The sequence below is a fragment of the Coffea eugenioides genome, chromosome 6, assembly GCF_003713205.1.
Source record: "Coffea eugenioides isolate CCC68of chromosome 6, Ceug_1.0, whole genome shotgun sequence".
Taxonomy (NCBI): Eukaryota; Viridiplantae; Streptophyta; class Magnoliopsida; order Gentianales; family Rubiaceae; genus Coffea; species Coffea eugenioides.
In genome coordinates, this window is record NC_040040.1 from 46,422,047 (window position 1) to 46,431,354 (window position 9,308).

General features: G+C 35.2%; 1 long non-coding RNA gene across 1 annotated transcript; it reads right to left on the reverse strand.

Annotated features, from left to right (window-relative positions):
• Positions 1-4,059: 4,059 nt before the first annotated feature.
• Positions 4,060-8,287, reverse strand: LOC113775513. The gene is made up of 3 exons (XR_003468892.1): positions 8,116-8,287; positions 6,757-6,947; positions 4,060-4,371 (listed from the first exon to the last, which is right to left on the reverse strand). It is a non-coding gene; the product is annotated as an uncharacterized LOC113775513 (long non-coding RNA).
• Between the last annotated feature and the right edge of the window lie 1,021 nt (positions 8,288-9,308).

Genomic DNA, 9,308 nt, shown 5'->3' on the forward strand with positions numbered 1-9,308 from the left:
ACTCAGATTTTGTAAAAAGAAGTCAAAGATATGATGTTTCCTTTTGTCCACACTCATTTGGTCTTCTCTTTTATTGCAGAAGCATGTGCACCGAATTCCCTTGCATCTTATAGCTGGAAAGTGGTATGCACACAAGAGAATTGACTGAGTCAAATTGCAGAATTTCGGCTATAAAACGCGCCTACACAAAACGCGGTATAAACTCGCGTTTTGTCTACTCGCGTTTTCACTCTGGCCTTATTTCAACTGCGATTTTCTCCATGATAAAGGCCAAACTAGCTTTTGTGCAAAACACAAAAGTTGTAGCCCTTTGAGTTAGCTTTCCAATGCTTCAAGAATCATCCAAATCGGAGCATTGTAACCTGAGATATGATCGAAATACTGTCACCTGTTCAAACCTCTGTTTTAACTTCCGACCACAGAATGCAGCTTCTGTATTCCAACGTTTTGCCCATGAAGATGGCAGAAATGGATTTCGATGTATTCATACGAATTGTAGGTCTCTTTCTTAGCTTTAAAATGGTATAAAGATCACCTCAATCCGATAAGTGTAGCTCCAGATATGGTCAAAATACTGAAGAGTGTCAAAACTGACTTGTATTGCATTTCCTCACTTGAACATTTTTCACTTCATTCTTCTTGTTGCCACTTGAATTCATCACCAAATCTCTATTTTTTTACCTCATTTGACATCCTTTGGTGATTGAATCATCATTCCTGCATAAAAATGAAGTTTTTACCATTAAAATCAATAGAAATGCAATATTATCCACTTTTACCAAAAATATATAATTTTACCAAAAACCTCTTTATTTTATTTATAAAACTAAATAATCAACTCAAAATTAACTAATAAAATGCACTTAAAAATACGTAAAATAAACTCTTATCAGGAAGGAGAGACATTGTATGAAGCTTGGGAGCACTATCGGGAATTGCAACGAAGATGTCCTCATTATGGTCTACCCGATTGGCTAGTAGTCCAAACATTTTACAATGGTTTCACCTATTCAACAAAGACGCATGTAGATGCTGCAGCGGGAGGAGCTTTAATGGGAAAGACAGCTGAGGAAGCTCAGCAATTGATCGAAGAAATGACTGCTAACAACTACCAATGGGCAAACGAATGAGGTAATTCAAGGAGAACTGCAGGTATGCTCGAAGTAGATACCTTGAATATGTTAAGTGCAAAAATGGACAATGTGGTTAAGATACTTAATAGGCAAGTTGGTTCTAGTTCTAATCAAGGAGTAGTTGTTGCATGTTGTACCACTTGCGGCGGAGATCATGATGATTTTATGTGTTCTAGCAGTGAACAGGTTCAATATCTCAACAATTACAACCGCCACCCCAAAACAATCCATACTCCAATACTTATAATCCAGGATGGCATAATCACCCGAATTTTGGATGGAAAGATCAAGGGAACCAACAAAGACCAGTTAATCCACCGGGTTTTCAATAAAAGCAACCACTGCATGAGTCCAAACCAGCTTAGGAATTGGCGATTGAAAAGCTAGCCAATGTATCAAATGATAAAATTAAAAAGTTAGCTAGTGCCACTACTCAACGGTTTGAAAGAATTGAGGGAAGAATGGACCAACTCACCAATATGTACAGGAATGTTGAGGTCCAATTAGGCCAAATTGCTAATGCGGTTAATAATCGTAACCAAGGGGATTTACCTAGTAAGACTGAGGTGAACTCAAGGGAGCATATGAAGGCTATAACCCTCCGTAGTGGTAAAGAATTAGTTGAGCCGCCGGTAGTTGGAAGTGGAAGAGAGTTTGAAAGAAGAGAAAATAAGAAATTGAGTGAGTTAGGAGAGGAAAGCAAGGAAGAAAAAGGGAAAGAAAAGATGGAGGAAAATGAACTACAAATGGAAGATGCAACACCAATTCCTCCACCGGTGCCATTCCCTCAAAGATTGAAGCCTTCAAGAAATGACAAAGAATTTGAGAAATTTGTCAACATTTTTAAACAATTACTTATTAACATTCCTTTTGTAGATGCTATTTTGCAGATTCATTCATACGCAAAGTTTCTCAAGAAGATAATGACCAAGAAAAGGAAGTTGGTAGATAGTGAGACAATTGCATTAACGGAAGAATGTAGTGCAATCATACAAAATAAATTGCCACCCAAGTTGAAAGATCCAGGGAGTTTCACAGTTCCTTGCACTATCGGTAATGTATTATTTTCTAAAGCACTTTGTGATCTTGGTGCAAGTGTGTCATTGATCCCTTTAACTGTGGCTAGGCAATTGGGGTTGAAAGAGTTGAAACGTACTAACATTTCCTTGCAATTGGCTGATAGGTCTATTAGACATCCAATGGGCATATTAGAGAATGTGCTGATTAAAGTGCAGAAATTCATTATTCCTGTCGATTTTGTTGTTTTAGATAAGGAGGAAGATGTAAATGTACCTATTATACTTGGTAGACCATTTCTGGCCATTGCAGGTACAATAATAGATGTCAAACGAGGTAAGTTTAAGTTTCAAATCGGTGAAGAGGAAGTGGAATTTGATTTGAGTAAAGTGGAGAAATATCCCTATTTTACCGACCATGTTTATTCGGTTGACATATGTGATGAATTGGCATTAGAAATGTGTCAAATTAATCTTGATAATGATTCTCTTGAATTTTGTCTTAATGGTATAGGTATACAAGAGGAACAAATTGAAGAAATGACTGAATTTTTACAGGCACAGGTTCCTTATAAAAGGAGAAATGCATATGAGGAGTTAGGACTGAGCAAAGGGCTACCTCCACCATCATGTGAGCAAGCACCGCAGCTTGAGCTTAAACCGCTACCTAAGCATCTCAAATATGCGTTTCTTGGAGAAAAAGAGACACTGCCTGTGATTGTAAATTCAGCATTAGATGAGGAACAACTAGACAAGCTCTTACGTGTTTTGAGTAAGCATTTAAAGGCTATAGGATGGACAATTTCTGATATCAAAGGAATTAGTCCAACTATTTGTATGCACAGGATTTTATTGGAAGAGAATTCTAAACCAGTGGTTGAAACTCAAAGAAGGTTAAATCCAAACATGAAAGAAGTGGTAAGAGTAGAAATCCTTAAATGGTTGGATGCAGGTATAATTTTTTCAATTTCTGATAGTGTTTGGATTTTTCCTATTCATGTAGTGCCAAAGAAAGGGGGGATAACCATAGTACATGGTAAAAATGATGAAATGATTCCCTCTAGAGTTGTGGTTGGTTGGCAAGTTTGTATTGATTACAGAAAACTGAATGCAGCTACTAGAAAGGATCATTTTCCTTTTCCTTTTCTTGATCAAATGGTAGAAAGGTTGGCCAAATATGAATTTTATTGTTTCTTGGATGGTTTTTCAGGATACAATCAAATAGTCATTGCACCGGAAGATCAAGAGAAAACTACATTCACTTGTCCTTACGGCACTTTTGCATTTCGAAGGATGCCTTTTGGACTGTGCAATGCACCGGCCACCTTCCAACGATGCATGATGACAATTTTCTCTGATTTTAATGAGAAAATTATGGAAATCTTCATGGATGATTTTTCTGTATTTGGATCTACTTATGATGATTGTCTTAACAATTTAGATCTCACTACAAGAAAATTGGTCTTCAGTGACAAGCCATTTTTGTCACAAAAAAATAAAAAATCGTCACTGATAACTTTTATTGACAACTTTCTAGTTGTCACAGAGTCGTCACTGAAGGCCCGTCGGTAAAAGTACATAGTGACGATTCTAAAAGTCGTCAGTGAATGGGACTGTTTTGTGACAACTGGTTTCGTCAATAATTATTATACTTTTAGTGATGACATAGTATCTTGTCAATGATGTACAAAGCAATGTCGTCACTAAAACTAATTCATAGTTGTCATTGGTATAGACCAATTACTGACAACTTTTGTTGTCACTAAACACTTTTTAATTCTATAACAACAGGTTGTTATCAATGGAGAATTCTGATTCAGTGGCAACACTTTATCACCATGAATTTTGAAGATTTTCCTGCTACAATTATATCTAAAAATGAAAAATAATATATCTTGCATGCCATTAAAAAACAAATAAAAATTGTAATTGCATTAGAAGCTGCATGCCAATATACCACAAATTATCTCCAAATGTCATATAAGTTTTACATCGCAAAATAAATGTTTCTATAAGGGGTCTAGCATCCCAAATTTCACATCAAATTAAGGTCGTTTTACAAAAGACTACTGAAATAAAGAAATAGAAAACTTGTAAGTGAGCTGCATGAACAAAAGACATATTCATCTCCAATGTCGGTCAGTCAAAGGCATGGACTCTAGTGTTGGAAATTTCAGTAATATTCGTTGATCTTCCAAAAAGGTTGAATGAACAGCCATTTTCTGCATTAAGGAAGAAAAATAAGTTGTAAATATGGAGACGAGCAAAACATCAAAGTAAAAGTAACTTTGGTTAGCTTATCTACCCAAAAATGCAGTTGATTCACATGAACATAACAAATTAAGTACATAATAAATCATTGTTAATCAATTGGCTGTGTACATAGCTTCAATTCAAGTAAAGTTCATTGCAAACGGCTATTGAAACAATATAGTATTGGCAAAAGCTGTGAGAACCCGAGAAATTAAGTGTACACCCTAAAATATTATATTTTATTTACTGTGATATTAGAAAAAAATTTTACAAATTAAATAAATATATGACGTACATATCGTAAATTGTGTTAATTGCAAATATTACTAGGCACGTAACATACATTAGAAGTTTAACTAGAACATGTCTAATAAGTATTTCTTAAAACTAAATATGTCAAAATCGACTAGATTAACGTAAGAAATTTTCCATGAAAATTCAAATGAAGTTAGGAATTCATACATGAAATCATAAAAATTTTAGGCCTTGAAGAGCAATTAAACTACAACTAAAAGACCAAACTAACCTTAAAATCCTAGACTAACTACCATGCGGTCATTTTGAGTTATCAGAATGTAGAAACCACGAGAGAAAAGAATGCATTTCATTGAACCGAACACAAACACCTAATAGAAGCTAAGCAGTGAAGTGTGGAAGTTAGCTGAATTTGGGGCAGTGAGTGAAGGAAAAAAAAACAATGGAAACAGCTCCTAAAGCTGCTAGTAGAAGCGGTGCATTGAGAAATGAATAAAGGTCGGTTTAGGCAGTAGAACCGAGGGAATGCACCTTATAACCTCCTGTCTACCACTTCCCACCGAAAAGAAGTAATCTGAGCTTTCCTAAACACTAAGGCCGAGAGATAAACAAGAGAGAGAGCTAAGGGAGTGGAGGAAAATTGTCTTCCTGAGGGAAAGATTTGAGAAAGAGAGAAAACAAAGCTTCTGCTTCTACTTCAACCAAGAGAGGAAACCAGAGTCCAGCTCCATTTGCAGCCAAAAAGACACCAGAAATTCTCATTCTTTTCCAGCCGAGGAGAAGGTTGAGGGGTGAACTGATCTACGCTTGAAGTGTCGGGTAGAAAAGACCAGATAATATAGCTAAAACACCATCACCTTCTACGTATATATTCTAGATGAATTCTGATACATGGAAGAGTTGAGGTTGGACCGAAGTAAAGCTAGGTAGTAAAGCTAGTTTCTTTCCTAGAAACTTATCAGCTTGGACCAAAGTAGTGTAAAGGCAGTTCCTTTCAATTTTCTTGCCTGATCAAGTGTAAAGGAACTGAACTCAGGAAGTATGTTAGCATGTTCACTATCTGGAGTTGCATGTGAAATTTAGAGTGGGCAAAAAATCTACTTTTAATGGCTGGAACTTGGGTAGTAAACCGCACCACTGTTAAAATACTTTCTAGCTTAACCGATGGGATTCTTGGTATAAAGTTGCTGGAAAACGTTGATGGACACTTATTGTTTGTTGTACATCAGGTTCGCAGGCTGCTATGCATCAGGTTTTGCAGCTTGACGCAGACCTGAGTTTCATTCAGCTCTCATCCTAAATATTTAGGTTCATTGACTCCATCTAAATATTTAGGATCTAGGTAATTCTTAATTGACATCCAGCTCCTATCCATGTTTATGCAGCCCTTTATCCTAACATCAAGAATAAGAACATGTAATATTATACCGAAGACAGAGCACTATGTATGGAAACTTAAATTTGCCAAATACCAACAATGAAAACCCAATCAAATAAAACACATTTTCACTAAAGTCCATGTCAGGAACAAATAACAACAATTCATTAAAAACAAGATAGATTATGTACCATTACAAAAGATGCAAAAGAAAGCTCCAATTAATTTAAGCCATTCCTAAAATTATACATCTTAAACTATACAACATCAACTCCCAAGTCTGAAAAAGAATAACCGAAGCAGATTTCTAGTCATGAACAACCCCTCCATATGACACATACCCAGCCTACTCAATCATATTCAATTTGAGGAGGAAAAAAACTGGGTCAAATCAAGCACATAACATCCCATCTATTCCTGTTCTGCGTACCCATACAAAAGCCCCAATTAGCTTGTTAGATAAACTAAACCAACCCCAAAAACTAGTAGCAAAACACATCTAATTTAATGTTTTCTAAGTTTGTTGGATAGGTTTGTCTAATGAGGGAAAGAAGCAGAAAGTGCGATCAACATTTTACACTACCAACGACAACAACCAGAATGGGGTCCTTTAACCACAATACAGCAAGTTGTCACAATTTAGAAGATTATTAATATAAATAATGAAACATGACATGAGATATATTAAGTTGTAATGCAGTTACAAGTAGATCTTACAAACCATTTCCATTGTCATGAAGATCCTTGCTCTCATTAGGTGTATTATTTCCACCAACGGACTGGTTAGATACAACCTGCTGCAGTGGGAGGCTCATATGTTTGCATCTCAACAGATGTAGGAGATGCCAATCCATCCCTTGATGATGCTGCAGCAATTTTTTGACTAGCTGATGCAGCATGAACCCATATATTCTAGCCATGTATACAAAGACATAATCAGTATAAGTAGCTAAATGACAACCTCCTACTGGGACACCGAACCCAAGTCAGCAGCTTCAAGCATTGAAAAAAAAAATACAAATCATAGGACAAACAATTTAAGGTTTTGGAGTCTAATTCAAATCAAATTGTACATATATAGATGGATCTAATAAGGCCTGAAACTATGAATTTAAATAGAACATTATTGCTCAAAAGTTAAAGGATAGTCAAGCATAGTCGTTACAATCAAGCATAGTTTACAATCAAGCATAGTCAAGCGTAATCTGTGTTTCAGCTAATTAGTGGTAAATGATTTTTAACAACCAGGGATGACTATGTTCCAGAGATCATTTTAGCTAATCAAAAGTAATCTATGATCCAAAGATGACTTTTTAACAAGCAAAAAATACAACAGTAAGACAGTAACAGGATTAAATGAGACAAAATAGACCATACAAGATGCTGGACAGATTGCAGAATACTTGAACAAAACATTTGACCATCTTTGGGGACATTTCTACTTGCAAAATTTGAAGTGTCTTATTCTTTAAAATTCTCTTATTTCCCTCTTCCAACATCTATAACTAAATTCGTAATCCTTCCACTAAATTTTATAAACCCCAGACCTGCAAAACACCTTTCTCTCTATATCAAAAAAATCCTCCCAAAAGGTATCCCCTAAACAAAAAACAAACTCAAATCAAACACCTGGTGGACTAAACATAACGCCAGAAATGCTGACCAACTACTCACCCATGTGTCGATTCTTGGGCTTACGGTAATTTTCTTCAATGTGGTTGATAATTACCAAACTAGTAGTCCGGAGCTTTAGAACAGTGGGGACGTTGTAGTTTTGGGCTAAATATACCCCAAAAACATACCTACCAAGAATGAAAAACAGTCCTGATTAATCCCATTCCTGTATTTTTTTTTAAGTTCTTAGTGTCTATGGGCTTTTCGGTAATCTGGAGAATTGAGGATGGAAGCTCTAATACATGGAAGAACTAATGCAACGGAGAAGGAGATTATTGCACCCACAACTTAAATCTTTCTATGAGATTATTGAACCCACAACTCAAACAATCTAAAAGAAAAAAAATTAGGGCAACGTAATTGGGGGAAAAATAAGAAAAACAAGGAGAGATATGAGAGGACTTACCTTAGAGTTAGGGGAGAATGAATCGATTTCAGCTTGGGGAATCCATATTTGGTCGAGAGTTTATGGAAAATGGAGAGTGTTTTCTCTTCTTTGAGGGATGTGAGATAGAAAAGTGAAGAGTCAGTGGGGAGTTTGGGAAAAGGAACGGTCTGGAGAGTACTATGAGTTAAAGAGTGCTGCTTTCTCCCAATTTTCAACAAAAGAGTCCCCGCCAACATTTTTACTATTTTGTCGTCACAAAATTTCGGTACTAGTTAATTCAATCAATTTTGTAACTTTAACTTTTATTTGAATTTACTAACATATTAAATTTTTTGAAAATAATTTACTAATGTATTATTAACCATTTGTTGTTAACCATACTGTCTCAAAAATTATTAATCATACTGTGTCAAAATTGTAATTGGTAGAAATTTTAAATAGAGCATATTCAATTAACAAAGCACATTTTAAATAGCGCACGTTCAAGTAACATTCAATACAAAACTTCACTATTTATCCATTATCTTCAAATAAGAAAAAAATGCACAATTAAACTAATACATAAAGTGTATTAGGTAATTAAGTATGGAGTTTAGGATTTATCCACTGCGATAGCTAGTTCAATTTGAAAACTCTTATTTATATTCATATCAAATTAACTAATAATCATTCTAAATTAAGTAGTCATCAGTTTATTTACACTAATGAATTTTTTATTTTTTAATTATTTTTATTCTAATGAAATTATTACATATACAAGGCAATTAAACTAATAAGGAGGCTCATAAGTATATAACAGTTAAAAACCATTAGAGAACACATAATGATTATAAAAAATTAGGAGTAATAGTTGCAAAAAGCAATCAATATTTTAAATCAAACAGTGACAAGACTAGGTTGTCACTAATGGCTATACAATGTTATCAGTGACAACAACTGCAAAGTTGTCAAAGAAAGTGCTATTAATACTGACAACTTTTAAAAAGTTGTCACTGTTGCAGTTCCCGCTCTCTCCATGGCTCTTGGCGGGAATCGAATTGTGACGACAATGCAAGGTCGTCACTGATGTGTTGGTTCCCTTGACTCAATTGTGACAACTTTCTGTATTGTGGTTAAAGGACCCCATTTTGTGACAATTTTTTTTCGTCGCTGAGAAATGTTGTCACTAATGACCAAATTTCTTGTAGTGTCTAATTTTGCAGAGATATGAA